The 17,672-nt window shown below is 43.3% G+C and overlaps 1 protein-coding gene across 2 annotated transcripts in view; it reads left to right on the forward strand.

Annotated features, from left to right (window-relative positions):
* The window catches only part of NACC1 (nucleus accumbens associated 1), a 652,977-nt gene extending 637,054 nt beyond the window's left edge, over positions 1-15,923 (forward strand). For both annotated transcript variants that reach the window (XM_044084734.1, XM_044084735.1), the window contains exon 7: positions 15,680-15,923. The gene's annotated coding sequence lies outside the window, so the exon portion shown is untranslated. The remainder of the gene's footprint in view (positions 1-15,679) is intronic.
* The last annotated feature ends 1,749 nt before the right edge of the window (positions 15,924-17,672 follow it).

Raw genomic sequence — 17,672 nt, forward strand, 5'->3', positions numbered from 1 at the left:
CATTACATCAGTTTTTCTTGCCGTGCGGTGCCCGAAGCAGAAGCAGTTCGCAAGTGCCGGTCGGCTGACTCCTGAAATTTTCGTTTTCGAGTTTCAGAACCAAAGTCTTCAAAAAAGCTAAGTTACCCCATTGGGGATCCTTTTTCTTGCTCTAAACCGATGTCAGTAAAAGTTAACAATTGTATTACTTGTGGAAAGCAAATACTTCATAAAGATTTTCATTCGTACTGCATTCCTTGCTTAGGCCTAGACCACGACGTCCCTCGCTGTCGGTTTTCTGCCTTATTCAATCCTCAAACTATTCGTCATCGGTTCATTTTCGCATCAAACTATTTCGGTACTCGATTTATTTATCCAAAAATGGCTTCAATAAGCCAACTGACTACCGACATTCCGAAAAAACCTAAAGATAGACAGAGACAGACTGCATAGGTCCAAAGCTGCCGACGATGCTTCCGTTAAGCTAGTTGCCAGTTCGCCGGTACACAGTGAGGCGCTTTCGCAGCCCCTGATACCCACTACTTCAGATTCGCAGGCCTCTACTGAAACCCATTCGGAGTCCAGTATGCCACGAGATGCTTCTTCGACTATGGAACCTGCGGATGTCTCTACCTTGGATGGGTCTGGAGCCCCTGTGCAGGCACCGGCTTCTGAGGGTGTATTCAGGCCTACTAACATGCATATCAAACCAACACCATCTTCTTCTTCAAGGCCTAAAACTCGATCCACGCCTAGAAAACCGACGTCCAAACCACATGGTCAGGCCCATATGCCTAAAAAACAAATAAGAATGACTGAAGACCTTATTACTCTAATTAGGGGAAGCCAGCCTTCTCCCTCTAATCGACCTAGAACTGATTTTCCTTCTGATTCTTCTGATCAGGATTCTGAAATTTCTGTTTCTTCTGATGACCAGGATTTGCCCTTATCTACATACGAGGATTATGATGCAGAGGACTCCATTCCCTCTGCTTCCCCTCCAGAAAATTTCTCTTTTGGTGAAACTTTGCACACTCTTAGGGAGCATTTCCGCCTGGAAAGCCAGGATTATTCTGACTCCAAAAAGAGGCATAGGGAATTTTTACTCCTACTTCAACACAGGCTTTTAGCTATCCCTCCTGTACTGGACATTGTAGATGATGCCTTCTTGGAATCTAGCCTGGCCCCAGACACTTTACCTCTGGCTCCCAGGAAACCTGACAGGTCACAAGTTCCGTGACCATTTCACAGGGAACCAAAGGCATTAAGGCTACTACTGCTAAAAACCCTACCCCCTCTGATAGAGATTCCAGGGCCCTGGACAGATGGGGTTAGAAGGTATACATTTCTGCTACTTTGGCCATTAGGGCCTTAAACTGCCAGTTTCATATGTTAAAGTATCAGCAAAATATTATTGGATTACTTAAACAGAAAAATATGTTGATTCCTGACTGTGCTGAAAATAAAGAATTACAGGATTTAATGCATTATGCTGAATAAGTTGGTAAACATACTTTGCAATGTGATTTTGACTCCTTAGAGGCATCTTGTAGGGCTACTGTCACTGGGTCTGTTCTTAGAAGGCATGCTTGGCTTAAGGAGAAAACTTTGCCAGATCATGTTAAAGCTAAATTACTGGATGCTCCCTTAAACCAAGACGGCCTGTTTGGCAACAAAGCAGAATAAGTACTTAAAAAGATGGAGGAAAAAGATAAATCTATGCAAACTGTTAAAGATTTCCTGCAAGTACAGCCTCCCAGATTTAGTAGGCATTGGCCTTCTAAGAATTGGTCCTTTCCTGTCATTTGCAGGCCTTCTCAGTCCAAACCCAGGAACAATAGACAACCTAGGCTTACAGTCTCAATGCACTCACAGGCCTAAGCAGTGGGGGGCTCCCACTTCCAAAGCTGGAAGTAGTATGACACCCCCCCTTGATAAACTGTTGCAATGACTTGATCTTAAACCTTCCAATCCCTGCTCAACTGACTGCTCCTTTAGGGGGAAAGATCGTCCTGCATGCAAAAAACTGGGAACTCATTACCCAAGACAAATGGGTTTTAAATATAGTCTCCCAAGGATACAGATTCCACTTCCACACCTTACCAACCCCAAAAGGTTTGCTAGACCCACCCCCAAATCAGTGGGCGGAGGCTCAACAGCAGGTTCTCTCTCTTCTAAGTATCAGGGCTATTCAACCTGTTCCAGCAGAGCAACCGAGAGTACCCGGAAAAGACAACTCCTGGCATCCTATCCTGGACCTGTCTATCCTAAACACCTTTTTGGTAATCCCAAAATTCAAAATGCTAACTCTTCATCAGCTGCTTCCCATGCTAGGCAAAAATGCCTGGTTGGCAACATTGTACTTAAAGGAAGCTTACCTGCACATCCCAATAAGGGAATCTTGCAGAAAATACCTACGCTTCAGAGCAGGCTACATGCACTAACCGTTCTCTGCACTGCCCTTTGGCTTATCTACTATGCCCAGGGTATTCACAAAATGCCTAGCTCCAGTCATTGCACTCTGCAGGCAAAGAAATATTCAAATATACCCATACCTGTACGATTGTCTAATTCAGACAGAAAGCCAGGACATACTATTAAATCATCTGGCATCTGTAAAGAAACTGCTAACCTCACTGGGGTACACCATAAACGAAAATAAATCTCATCTAGTACTCTGCCAACAAATTGTATTCCTGGGAGCAAGCTTTAACACAACTTCCCAGATGGCCTACCTCAAGCCAGAGAAACAAGTTTATTTGACAGCCTACTTCAAACTACTGGCCACAAAGTCCCAGCTATCAGCAGGGAAAATACTGCAAGCCCTGGGGTTAATGGCCTCTTGCATCCTACTAATTCCATATGCAAGACTACGTATGAGGAAACTACAATGGTATCTAAAAAGCCTATGGTTTCAACATTCTCAGGACCTGGAAACAATGATTCCTATCATTCCTTGTATAAAGACAGAGTTCCTTTGTTGGGCAGAGGCCTGCTACCACAGCAAGGGACTGCCATTCACTCTACCCCCTGCCACCCAAACCCTAACAACAGACCCATCAGACTATGCATGGGGGGCTCACTTGGCAGGACAGTGCATTCAGTTCAAATGGAACCCGAGTCAAATGCACCTGCATACCAATCAAAAAGAAATGTTAGCTGTACAGAATTCTCTGACAGCCTTCAAGGACCACATTCTTCCAGGACAATTATTGGTAAAGACAGAAAACCACTGTTGTGTGGTACATAAACAAGCAGGGGGGAGAACCCATTCATACCCTCTCTGCAGACTAGCCATGGCTCTGTGGTACACAGCCTTGAGCTACGAAGTACACATACAAGCTCAGTTCCAGCCAGGCAAGCTAAATTCACTGGCAGACGACCTAAGCAGAAATCTCATTGGACCCACACGAGTGGAAACTGGAACCAAAGATATTCAACATGTTGAGAAACGAATGGGGGAGCCCAGAAATAGACCTGTTTGCCTCCCCTAAGAACTACCAATTGGACAGATTCTGCACAAGGACTCCCCACAGACAATCTTGGAAAGTGGATGCCCTGTCCTTCTCCTGGGAAAGCCTCTCAGTTTATGCCTTTCCCCCTCTGCCTCTCCTCTCGAAAGTTCTACTAAAGATCAAACAGGACAAACCAAAGACAGTACTCATTGTACCAGACTGGCCACGCCAGCACTGGTACCCCCTCTTGCGCAGTGTGTCACTGCTGGAACCATGGCACCTGACTCAGACCCCTTCCCTGCTGTCCCAGCAGGAGGACCAGATTCTGCACCCCCAGTTTCAAACCCTGAAGCTTGCAGCTTGGCTTATTACCTGAGCTCTCCAATACCATCCCTCAGTAAGCAAGTGCTGGATGTCATTCTGGAGGCAAGGAGGCCTAGTACTAGAAAATCATATGCTGAAAAGTGAAAAAGATACTGTTCCTGGAGCCAAACTCAGGGGATGGGCACAACAGTGCCCAGCTTACTGCATATTCTTCAATACTTAACAGAGATGCTTCACAAGGGCATTTCCTTCTATTCTATTAAAATTCATGCCTCAGCCATTTCAGCACTTTATAATATGGAGCTCTGCTCTCACCCCCTGCTGAAGCAATTCCTCAGAGGGGCCAAAAATTTGACCACCCAGGAGATCCCCTACTCCAGCCTAACTTTGTATTGGAAAAGCTCACTCTACCTCCCTTTGAGCCAGCTGCAACTGCAGAGTTGAAATTCCTTTCTTGGAAAACAACCTTCCTTCTAGCCATCACTTCAGCAAGAAGAGTGTCTGAATTACCGGCCCTCATGGCAGTGGAGCCCTTCATCATCTTCCATGCAGACAGGGTGTCCCTCAGGACCAATCCTTCCTTTATGCAAAAAGTGGTATCCAGTGTGGCCCTCAATCAGTCACTTCATTTGCCAACCTTCTTTTCTAATCCACAGAACAAAGGAGAATGAATAGTGCACTCTGGACGTGCACAGACAACTTAGATTTTACTTGGACAGGACTAGCCCCCTCAGGAAAACTGAACAACTGCTGGTTGCATTTGCTGCAGGGGCAGAGGGGAAGGCCATTTCAAAGCAAACCATTTCTAAGTGAATAGGCCATTGCATTCATTTCTGCTATAAGCACCATGGAAAACATACCCCACAGGGGGTAAGATCACATTCCACCAGGGCTGCATCTATCTCAGCAACCTTTCTCAGAGGTGTTCCTACCAGGGACATCCTAGAAGCTGCTACCTGGAGTTCTGTACATAACTTCACCAAGCATTACCACTTGCCTATTTTTTCTAAACCCTGAGCTGGTTTTGCCACTGCAGTCTTGCAGGGCCTAATAGCTGGTCCTAATGCTCTCAAATTGCCTCCTCCCTTCCTTAGCTTTGGGAATCTACCCAAATGTAATGACTGCAACAGTGAAACACGAAGAACATAGTACAGTTATGTACACTTACCATAAATGTAGATGTTGGAGTGTATTCACTGTTGTAGTCCTGGTTACCCTCCCTCCAGCCCCCTGACTTCTATTGGCCATACCTCTCTTCTTGTTTACTGTATTTAAGCTTTCTGGTGTATTTGCTTTTTGTTGGAGGTGTAACCTTTTATATAATTGCTTCCCATTATGGGGCACCTGACATCTGGGGCAAGACAAACTGATGTAATGGTGTCGGCTGCATGCTTTATACCCCTGATGTCATGGAAGAAGAGACAGCAACTGACATAGGACCCAAGACTTTGATAATCAGGCCGGCTGAAGGCTACCTGCAAGCAGAAAACCCAGATATAATGACTGCAACAGTGAATACACTTGAACATCTACATTTATGGTAAGTGTACAGAACTGTACTTTCCTAAAAGGGGCTAACAACTTAAGGCCATCCAGAAAAGCTCCTACCCCAGCTTGGGGCCTTAACTTTGTGTTGGAAAAGCTTACCCTAACCCCCTTTGAACCTGCAGCTTCAGCAGAGTTAAAATTCCTCTCTTGGAAGACAACCTTGCTTCTGCCCATCACTTCAGCTAGAAGAGTATCAGACCAACAAGCACTCATGGCTGTAGAGCACTTCATCATTTTCCATGCTGACAGGGTCTCCCTCAGGACTAACCCATCCTTCATGCCTAAAGTGGTGTCCAGTGTGGCTCTCAACCAATCCATAATTTGCCCACCTTTTTCCCTAACCCACAAAACAAGGGGAAATGATTCTGCACTCTCCAGATGTGCACAGGCAGCTCAGATTCTGCCTGGACAGGACTAAATAGTTTAGAAAAACTGATCAGTTGCTAGTCAGCTTTGCAGTAGGGGCAGAGGATAAGGCCATATCCAATCAATCAGTCTCCAAATGGATAGCACACTGCATCCATTTCTGCTACAAACAGCACGGGAAACTGCCACCAAAGGGGGTCAGGACACATTCCACCAGGGCAACCTCCACCTCTGAAGCTTTTCACAGAGGGGTCCCCACCAGGGACATCTTGGAGGCTGCAACATGACCATGTGTTCATACCTTCACCAAGCATTACCACCTGCCTATCTTCTCCAAATTCAGGACAGGTTTTGCCACCGCAGTCTTGCAGGGCATCCTAGCCAGCCCTTCCAGTCTTCTTGACTGCCTCCACCCTTTTCTTCAACTTTGGGAATCAACCCAAAGGTGATGACTGCAACAGTGGCACACAAAGAACATAGTATAGTTGTGTACACTTACCATAAATGTAGATGTTAGAGTGCATTCACTGTTACAGTCCTGGTTTCCCTCCCTCCATCCCCCTTGTCTCTCTGTCTTCCTTTCTCCTTACAGGGAATTTTTGGTATTTACTTTCTACTGTTGGTGTTCTTCCAGCATAACCTAACTCCCTATTTGGGGGCTCCTGACAGGGCAAGAAAAACTTATGTAATGGCATCGGCTGCCTGATTATATACCACTGACGACCTGGCATCAGTCATGGAGCGACAGCAACCGATGCAGAAATACTAAGCCTCTGGCATTTGGGCCGACTGAGGGCTACCCCCTGGCAGGATAACCCAAATGTGATGACTGCAACAGTGAATACACTCGAACATCTACATTTATGGTAAGTGTACACAACTGTACTTTCTGATGATTGTGATTCTGGTCCTTAAAATCTCAACAGAAACCCGTGTATAATCTCTCTTTGTACAAGATTCTTCTCATCTGAGTAAATCATCTATTTAGTACATATCTTTCTACTTTTTTAAGCCATATTCTCCATAGTAGATCTGTAGTAAGTAAATTGATTTTCATAACTTTGTTATGAGTTACGTAGAATGCAGTCTCATTATGGCCTGCCTTGGTGGCTTGTGGGCTTTGAAAAATGTGTTGGTGGAATTACCAGAACTGTTTCCTATCACTTTTGTTAATGTGACAGATGTGCCCTCTGTTAAGTACCAGCCTTTGTAGCATGATGGATGTTACCAAGTTGTGACATCTGCCTGCATATTCAAGCAGCATCTCCAGACTGTTCCTTTAAATGGTAAGGAAGAAAGAGTGCATTCTAATAGTGAGTCACTTGGTAATGGAGAAGAACTTTGATGCTTTTTCTTGCTGTTTCTTGACATAAATTTTCTGATTATGCTTTTCTGATCTTCGAAGAATTAATTTGGCTAGCATTTCCAGGTCTGCACCTGTAGATGATACTGTGATAGTGAATGCACTGGGTTCCTACGTGCCCTTGCATGTGAAATTTAGGGATGTTCTTCGTGTTTCACTGTTGCAGTCATCACTTTTGGGTTATCTGCTTGCAGTAGCCCTCAGTCGGCCTGATTAACAAAGTCTTGGGTCCTGCATCAGTTGCTGTCCCTTCTTCCATGACGTCAGGTCATCAGGGGTATAAAACATGCAGCTGACGCCATTACATCAGTCTTTCTTGCCGTGCGGTGCTCGAAGCAGTTCGCAAGTGCCAGTCGGCCAATTCCTGAAATTTTCATTTTCGAGTTTCAGAACCGAAGTCTTCAACTAAAGCTAAGTACCCCGTTGGGGAAACTTTTTCTTGCTCCTTACCGATGTCAGTAAAAATTAATAATTGCATTACTTGTGGAAAGCAAATACCTCATAAAGATTTTCATTCATACTGTATTCCTTGCCTAGGCCCTGACCACAATGTACCGCTCTGTCGGTTTTGTGCTTTATTTAATCAGCGCACTATCCATCGTCGGTATATTTACGCCTCTAAATATTTCGGTTCTTGGTTTAATTATCCAGAAATGTTGTCGGTTAGCCATCCGACTACCGGGATTCTGAAAAAATGCAAGGATAAAGACAGAGACAGGCCGCCGAGGTCCAAAACTGCCGACGACACTTCTCCTAAGCCAGTCGCCGGTACTCAGTGAGGCGCTTTCGCAGCCCCTGATACCCGCTACTTCTGATTCGCAGGCCTCTACTGAAACCCATTCAGAGTCCGGTATGCCGTGAGTTGCTTCAACTGTGGAACCTGCGGATGTCTCTACCTTGGATGGGTCCGGAGCCGCTGTGCAGGCACCAGCTTCTGAGGGTGTATTCAGTCCTACGGACTTGCATATTAAACCGACGCCTCCTCCTTCTTTTAGACCTAAATCTCGAACCATGCCTAAAAAACTGACACCCAGGCCACATGCTCCAGGCCTCTATGCCTAAAAAACAAATAGGAATGGCTGAAGATCTTAGAACTCTAATCAGGGGAAGCCAGCCTCCCCCTTCTAAGAGACCTAGGACTGAAGTTGTTTATGAATCTTCAGAGCAGGATTCTGATTTTTCTGATGATCTGGATTTGAGGATTCTGATGTGGAGGACTCTATTACCTATGCTTCTGCTCCTGAGGATTTTTCTTCTGGTGAAACCTTACATACTTAAGGGAGCATTTCCACTGGGAAAGCCGGGATTTTTCCTTATTCAAAAAAGAGGCTTTGGGATTTCTTACTCCTGCCTCAGCATAGGCCTTTAGCTATTCCTCCTTTACTAGACATGGTTGATTATGCTTTTTCGGAATCTAGTTTGGCCCCTGATTCTTTGCCTCCTGCTCCCAGAAAACCTGACAGATATTACAGGGCTCCTGATAAACACAAGTTCCTTTTTAAAAATCCTATTGCGGATCCAGAGACTATTTCACAGGGTCCCAAGGGCATTAAGGCTACTACTGCTAAAAATCCTACCTCTTCTGATAGAGACTCCAGGCCGTTGGATAGATGGGGTAAGAAGGTATACACTTCTGCAACCTTGGCCATTAGGTCTTTAAACTGCCAGTTTCATATGTTAAAGTATCAACATGTTATTGGATTGCTTAAACAGAAAATGATGTTGATTCCTGACTCTGTGGAAAATAAAGAATTACAGGATTTAATGCATTCTGCTGAACAGGTTGGAAAATATACTTTGCAATGTGGATTTGATTCTTTAGAGGCCTCTTGCAGGGCTGCTGTTACTGGTTCTGTGCTCAGAAGGCATGCTTGGCTTAAGGAGCAATCTTTACCTGATCATGTTAAAGCTAAATTGTTGGATGCGCCCTTAAATCAGGACCGCCTGTTTGGCAACAAGGCTGAGGAAGTTCTTAAAAAGATGGAAGATAAAGCTAAATCTATGCAAACTGTTAAAGATTTTTTGCAAGTTCAGCCTCCTTGATTTAGTAGGCACTGGCCCTATAAGAATTGATCCTTTCCAGCCCCTTCAAGGTCTTCTCAAGCCAAACCCAGACATAGCAGAAATCCCAGGTTTCAGTCCCAGGAGACACAAGACTAAGCAGTGGGGGGGGGGGGGTTCCGCACCCAAATCAGGGAGTAGTAAGACTCCCCCCTGTGGAAAACCATCTCAATGACTTGCTTCTAAAACTTCCAAGTACTTCCCAACTGAATGCTCCTTTATGCGGAAAGATTGGTCTGCAGGCCAAAAACTGGGAACTCATTACCCAGGACAAATGGGTTTTAAATATAGTGTCCCAAGGATACAGATTTCACTTCCACTCCTTACCAACACCAGGTGGGTGGCCAGATCTACCCCCAAATCAGTGGGCAGAGGCCCAAAATCAAATACTCTCTCTCTTAAGCATGGGGGCTATTCAGTTGATACCAGAAGAGGAAAAGGGACAAGGGTTCTATTCGAGACTTTTCCTGGTACCCAGAAAAGGCAATACATGGTGTCCTATCATGGACCTTTCTACTCTTAAATACCTTTCTGGTGATTCCAAAATTCAAGATGCTGACTCTTCACCAGCTGCTTCCTATACTAGGCAAAGATGCATGATTGGCAACACTAGACTTTAAAAAAGCATACCTGCACATCCCTATCAGGGAGTCTTGCAGAAAATACCTGCTTCAAAGCAGGCTACACGCACTGTCAGTTCTCTGCACTGCCCTTTATTATCTACTGCAAACAGGGTATTCACAAAGTGCCTAGCTCCACTCATTGCATTCTGTAGGCAAAGAAGTATTCAAATATACCCATATCTGGATGATTGTCTAATTCAGGCAGAAAGCCAGGGCATACTTTTGAATCATCTGGCCTTTGTTCAAAGGGTACTGACTTGTCTGGGGTACACGATAAACGAATAGAAATCACACCTTGGTACCCTGTCAACAAGTTATATTCCTGGGAGCAAGCTTGAATACAACCTCCAAGATAGCTTTTCTCACGCCAGAGAAACAGCTTCATTTGACAACCTACTTCAAACAAGTGGCCACAAAAACCCAGTTATCTGCTAGGCAAATACTGCAAACCCTGGGGTTCATGGCCTCCTGCATTCTTCTAATTCCATATGCAAGGCTGCATATGAGGAAACTGCATTGGTATCTCAAAAGCCTATGGTGTCAACATTCACAGGATCTAGAAGCAATGATTCCTATCATACCTTGCCTACGCCTAGAGTTCCTTTGGTGGGCAGAGGCCTGCCACCAAAACAGGGGACTACCATTCACACTACCCCCTGTCTCCCAAACCTTAATAACAGATGCATCAGACTATGCATGGGGGGCCCACCTGGCAGGGAAGTGCATTCAGGGCAAATGGAACCCAAGTCAAATGCACCTGCATATCAATCAAAAAGAAGCGTTAGCTGTACAGAATGCTCTGACAGCCTTCAAGGACCACATTCTTCCAGGACAGTTAATGATAAAGACTGACAAACTCCACTGTTATGTGATACATAAACAAGCAGGGGGGTACACATTCTTACCCCCTCTGCAGACTAGCCATGGCATTGTGGAACACAGCCCTGAGCTATCAAGTACATTTACAACCTCAGTTCCTGCCAGGAAAACTAAATACACTGGCAGACGAACTAAGCAGAAACCTCATGGACCCACACGAGTGGAAACTGGAACCAAGAATTTTCAACATGTTGACAAGCAAATGAGGGAGCCCAGATATAGACCTGTTTGCCTCCCCCCAAAACTGTCAGGTGGACAAATTCTGCACAAGGACTCCCCACAAACAAGCTTGGAAAGTGGATGCTGTGTCCTTCAGCTGAAAAAAAACTATCAGTTTATGCCTTTCCTTTTCTGCCTCTGCTCTCCAAAGTGTACTACTAAAGATCAAACAAGACAAACCAAGGACGATTTTGATTGCACCAGAGTGGCCACGCCAACACTGGTACCCCCTCTTGCGCAGTGTCACTGTGGGCCCCATGGCACCTGCCTCAGACTCCTACTCTATTGTCTCAGCAGAAGAACCAAATTCTGTACGCTCAACTTCAAACACTGAATCTAGCAGCCTGGCTAATTACATTATTTCTCCTTTACCATCCCTCAGTAAACCAGTGATGGATATCATTTTAGAGGCAAGGAGGCCTAGTACCAGAAAGTCTTACACTGAAAAATGGAAAATCTCAAGGGATGAGCACAATAGTGCCCAATTTACCTCAGATTTTACAATACTTTACTGAAATGCTTCATAACAGCCTGTCTTTCTCCTCCATCAAAATTCACGCCTCAGCCGTCTCAGCTCATTATAACACAGAACCACCCCTCTTCTCTCATCCACTGCTTAAGCAGTTCCTCAGAGGGGCCAAAAATCTACGACGACCCAGGAGAGCTCCAACTCCAGCTTGGGACATCAACTTTGTATTGGAAAAGCTCACCCTTCCTAGTTTCGAGCCAGCTGCCACTGCGGACTTAAAATTCCTTTCTTGAAAAACAGCTTTCCTTTTAGCAATCACTTCAGCAAGAAGGGTATCTGAATTACAGGCCCTCATAGCAATGGAGTCTTTCATCATCTTTCACGCGGACAGGGTGTCCCTCAGGACCAATCCCTCCTTCATGCCCAAGGCGGTATCCAGTGTGGCCCTTAATCAGTCCATGCATTTGCCAACCTTCTTTCCTAATCCACAGAACAAAGGGGAATGGATTCTGCACTCCTTTGACGTGCACAGACAACTTAGATTCTACTAGGACAGAACTAAACCTCAAAGGAAATCTGATCAACTGCGGGTGGCATTTGCTGCAGGGGCAGATGGGAAGGCTATTTCAAAGAAAACCATTTCCATATGGATAGGCCATTGCATTAATTTCTGCTACAAACACCATGGAAAACCTATCCCACGGGATCAGACCCCACTCTACCAGGGCTGCATCTACCTCTACAGCCTTTCTCAGAGGCGTCCCTACCAGGGACAACCTAGAAACTGCTACCTGGAGTTATGTACATACTTTCACCAAACATTACCATCTGCCAATTTTCTCTAAATCCAGAGCTGGCTTTGCCACTGCAGTCTTGCAGGGCCTTTTAGCTGGTCCTGATTCTATTTAAATTCCTCCTCCCATCCTTTAGCTTTGAGAATCTACCCAAAAGTGATGATTGTAACAGTGAAACATGAAGAGCATAGTACAGCTGTGTATACTTACCCTAAATGTCGATGTTTGATTGTATTCACTGTTGCAGTCCTGGTTACCCTCCCTCCAGCCCCCTTCTTTTTTTGGATATACCTCTACTTTCCTTTGCTGTCTTCAAAAGCTTTTTGGTGTATTTGCTTTTTTGCTGGAGGTATAACCTTGTATATTTATAGATTTAATTGCTTCCCATTAAGGGGGCACCTGACATCTGGGGCAAGAAAAACTGATGTAATGGCGTCGGTTGCATGTTTTATACCCCTGACGTCATGGAAAAAGGGAGAGCAACCGACGCAGGGCCCAAGACTTTGTTAATCAGGCCGACTGAGGGCTACTACAAGCAGATAACCAACCCAAAAGTGATGACTGCAACAGTGAATACACTTGTACATCTACATTTATGGTAAGTGTACACAACTGTACTTTGTGGATTGGATGTTGGAAGCCTGTTAGAACTGGCAGCACTGTGACAGCACATTTAGCAGTTCCTCAGGCACAGCTGCTCATGAAAAGCATGTTTTGTTGAAGCTGTTGGCTGTAGAAAGTGACAACACTGTTTCCTGTGGCTAAACACAACATGCGATCATGGAATTGAATTTAGGGGTGGTACATTGATTCTACCCCTTGAGCATACATGTGTTATGTAGTTGTGAATTCCATGGAGTTGGGGGTAAGGGATGATCACTTGGTTTTCCTAATATGATGGTGGCTGGATAAATTTCTCACTGAACAATAATAGTGCAAGTCTTAGAAATGCCTTGGCAGCAGTTTTTATAATACATGGCCTGGATGGCAGGTGTGACTGCCTTTGCTTTCTTAAACAATAGGGATACTTTTAGGGTAGTAGTGTGCTGTTAGGGTGCATGTCTTCCTAGTGCAGAGATCTCTACCTCATGTTTGAGGCAGAGTTGTATGTTGTCCTTAATGTAGTAGATGATTAGGAGTTTGTTAAAAAAAGAAAGCTTAGCTGGGTCTGAGTTCTCTTATTTGCTTGAGATAGTCTTTATTTCTGATATATTAGTTCTCTGAAAAAAAAACACTGCTCTTTTGTTTTATAAATGAGATCACAGTGTTGATTTTCATGTGCACCTTGTCCAAAAAATGCATCTTTTTTAGCAGGTATCTTCTGCACTCTGTTTTCTTTTCTTTGTAGAATAACTTGTACTGCTAGTGATGTGAATCTGTTCCTGTAATGAGTGCCTATTTAACTTCTGAAGGCAACTAATATGGCCTTCAGGTCCACCTCTGCATGTGCAGATGGTTTTGTTTTACTTTCACTGCCTTAACTTGTTTCTTTTTTTTCTGTCTTCATTGTTGTGTGAGACATACTGCATTAGCTGGACTCTTGTTTTAATGCACTGAAAGAGGAGCACAAATTGTCTAGCTTTTTGGGCAGAAGCAAAGCACTCGGGGTTCGGTGTTTATATGGCCTAGAACAAGCAGAGTCTGGGATGACAGTGTGGTAAGAGAAGCAAGACAAAAACCCTGAAAAAAATGATACTGAATGGGATATGAGAATACAAATCTGTCATAAGACCGTTAGGGTTTGAATATTTCAGAAATGAGTTAGTGGTAGTTATTTGTGTTCAAACCTAAAATAGCTGGTAGCATTCTGCACCTTTGACAGTAACATGATACAGTGGTTGGCAAGATATATATATTTTTTATGTTAGAGGGCACTAGGAATAGACAGTACTCCTCTTGATTGCCTTAAAAATGAACCACTCCCATGTTTAAGTAGTTCCCTACTCCGTTCAAGTTCTTTGGTATGGGTGTTACTGCAGTCACACATCATAACCTCTGATGAGCATTGCATTGTCGGGGTACAGTCAGTATTTGTCTTAATTTCTGGGTTAGCTGGGAAAATTACAGTATTTAAAAACAATGTGCAGGCTAAACTGCTTAGATGTTACTTTTTTAGCTTTTATTTCTTTTCAAAGATAGTCTGTAAACCTCAAGGTTCTTTGTTTAGGAATAAAATGGTTTTGGATCTTCCTGACATATTTGTGCATCTCATCAACATGTGACCAAAGACTGATTTGTGAATAAATAATGGTCTAGTTGACCCATTGGTCCAGGCGTGAATGATAGCAGCAGAACAGTGAATTATTTTCCATACTGTGGTGTCAGATGGACCTGAAGTCTCTGGACTTCTGCATCAGTAAGGTATGCTAAACCTGTCTCACTTTGTGACAAGCATTTTGTTTATTTTTTATGGCCTATAAAATGTGATTAGTGTAGATGAGCAATAAACTTTAGCTGTGGAATATGTCATTTAATAATGTCTTAGCTGCCCATGCAAATTTTAGACTGAATTGTTGGAGGACAGAACCCTCAAAAGCAGCAGCATGTGACACTCCACTGGGAGTTATGTGAGGTGCCATGTTGGTGCCTAAACTGTAAGAGTGGGCCATAGTCCTGACGTTAAGGTGGTCCAGAAAAAGCAGCTTTTTGCTATGCTATATTAAAAGAAGGCTGGCCTGATGCTTTTGTCAAGGCCCTTGCATTAGCCTGGCATCAACATCACCTCATTTGCACTAAAGAGCCTTCCAACATCCACTCCATAGATGGAAAACTGAAAAGTACAGTACCAGTGACTTTTTGGAAAAGCAGAATGCAGGGTAACAGTGGCCAGACATGTTTTCTTTAATAAATATACTTATGCAGGGCTTACTGCTTGCTCTCAGCATGGGGTAGTTATGTTTAGAGATCATTACTTGAAATGGAGTGGAAGTCAGGAGTGCAGCGCTGAATTGATGCTGTTTGGAATTGAACATAATTCTTATGAAAAAATCATCTACAGACCAAAAGCAAAGGTTTAGTAATTAATTCCTGCAAACATCAATTTGAAAAATGTGATGAAAGGCAGCTGTAGAAAACAAATTTAAAGATTTATGATGCAGGTAATCTCTGCTGTGTTTAAATGTTTTACAGTCTCCTTAAGCCCATACTAACCAGTCAAAACATTTTTCAGATATAAAGCAGTAGCTGCAACTCCTAAACAACTAGTAGATTGTTTCTGGTTTGTATTACAGGACAGTACCACTGTGTATGAGAGCTTTGGACTACCACTTTTTTTTTTCCTTGTGATTGTAATAAGAGTGTATCAGCTGGCATGCACCGGTTTAAACTGGACTTGGATTTGTGCTGACTAGTTAAGGAAACAGAGCAGTGATGTGTGAGCTGGTTTCACCCACTGAAAAACAAGAGGCTTTTCATTTCTCAGCTGATGACCAAAGTGGTCAGCTGCTATGTTTTTTTTTCTTTTTTTTGTTTACACTGCGGATGCTGGCTGGAGCTCTAATCTTGCTGATCTGCTTTTATGATTATGTAAAAAACCAGACATTTTGTTTATTAAAGAGCACTAATGACTTCTGTTGATTGTTTTTTTTGTACACATACAGCATGAGGTGTCAGAACTAGACCACACTTGAGCTTGAATCTGCACAGTTGCTTCCACGCCTTGGCCTCTTTAACCCTTCCCCTCTGCTGTGAACTCAGTAACGCTGCCAGTATTTGTTCTGTGTTTAAAAGTGCCAAGAACTTTGTGAATCCTGACTGTGACCCAATAACAATAAGAATTGCACATTAACTACTGTACAAATTAAAGTAATAAAGAATCTTAATAAAAGTTTGTAACAAAAATAATTTATTGCCTGTCTTATTCTGTGCTCAGTCTCTCCGGGTGCAGACACTGATGGTGTGTGAAGTAGTTGGTAGGTGTGTAAATCAACCAGTAACATTTGGGTTCATAAGTCAGAGTGATTTTTCCAGTGGTAGTAACTTGAACGTTATTGTATAAAGGGAAGGGTAGATCTCTCTCTCCCCACCCCCCACCCCCCAACAGCCTTTGCTACATTCAGTAATGTCATCAGTAATGTCAGTCATACCATCTGCTTCATACTGCAACTCTTGGATCAGTTCTTCATCCCACAGTGGATTATGGGTCTGTCATCATAATCTGGTAACTGTCAGACATTTCTTTTGAGATGTCATGCAACCTTGTCATTTTTGATGGTGGTACTGTAAGGGCCCATCCTCTGATGTCTTTGTATCTACTTTTGTTTTTATTTTTCTTCCCTGCAGATGTGAACATTTACACACACTTGCCTGTGACACACGCCACCTGTCATCTCATCACAAACTACAGGGTTGTGGAGCGCTATACCTATTGTCTTCATCAAGAAATGAGTTCCTGTCAGTAAGGTTCCTGTCCTGTATCCAGGAGGAAGGGTGGCATTGAGAGATACAGTCCCACCTGGTTAACAAACAACAAAGTTGCACTTGCCTGTACAGCCACAAGTATCTTTGGCATGTTGTCATTCAGTCCTCCTCCTTGATGCAGACAGGTGCCCTACTTCTATAAGAGTAAGCTGGCTGCTGGAATTTTTCTTAAACGTTTGTTTGTTTTGTTGATCAGATGATTCAGCTTGTGTACATCAGCACTGAAGAAGCAGAAATGCCCCACATGATGTAGTCATGATTACATGTAGTACATATATGTGTTCTTTCTACATTTTGCAGTACAGAGCAGGTACACATTTAATATGAGTAGGCAGTACATAGCATATAAAAGAACAGATGCCGTATAGATCAATAAGACTTTGAATGGAGTTAATGCAGTAAAGCTGCTAGATGGTAAACATTGTAGACATTAAATTGTGCAGTATCTGAAGTCAAGGAAGTGCAACTGATATATATTATCAACCAGTAATAGATGGTATTCAGTAGAGAAGCTGCATGAATCATATAGTAGAATGGGAGTATGGTGGGAACTGAGAGAACAGATTTTTCCAGCTTATCATTAAGACAGAACAACAGAAGATGGCTGAAACAAGAAAATGACCAAGTAAAGGAATTAAGATACAAATGGAAATATTTTTGGAAGACTTAATTATGGCAAGGTTAGCTGCAAATGAGGCCCAACAATTAACACCTAAGGAAGAGACAAGATAAAAAATATGTATAATCAGTCAACAGGGAAGACTTCTGAAACAGATGGTATTCCCTAGGAAATTTGGAAGGTGTGAGGAAAGAAAGTGGTAAAGATTGGGAAGGTTTTGTACACTATTTTGAAGGGGGGGGGGTACCAGAATCTTGAGAAAAAGCTGTGGTAGCTGTATTTCCTAAAGAGGCTGCGGACCCTTCAAACCTGGCTTCATACAGATCCATTTTAGTTTTAAGCCAGGATTATAAAATGTTTATCTATATTAGCCAAGAGAATGGCAAAGGTGTTGCCAAAATTGATAGACATGGATCAGTGTGTTTTTGTGGAGAGGAGGCTAACATTTGACAACATTAACACCAGTGATAAATCAAGAGTGGGTCAGAATATTAAAAAAAAAAAAAAAAAACACTGCTGCTGTTGGTGGGTTTTTACCCAGAAAAAGCATGCAA

The sequence above is a fragment of the Protopterus annectens genome, chromosome 9.part0 (genome assembly GCF_019279795.1).
Source record: "Protopterus annectens isolate FY-2018-M chromosome 9.part0, PAN1.0, whole genome shotgun sequence".
Taxonomy (NCBI): Eukaryota; Metazoa; Chordata; order Ceratodontiformes; family Protopteridae; genus Protopterus; species Protopterus annectens.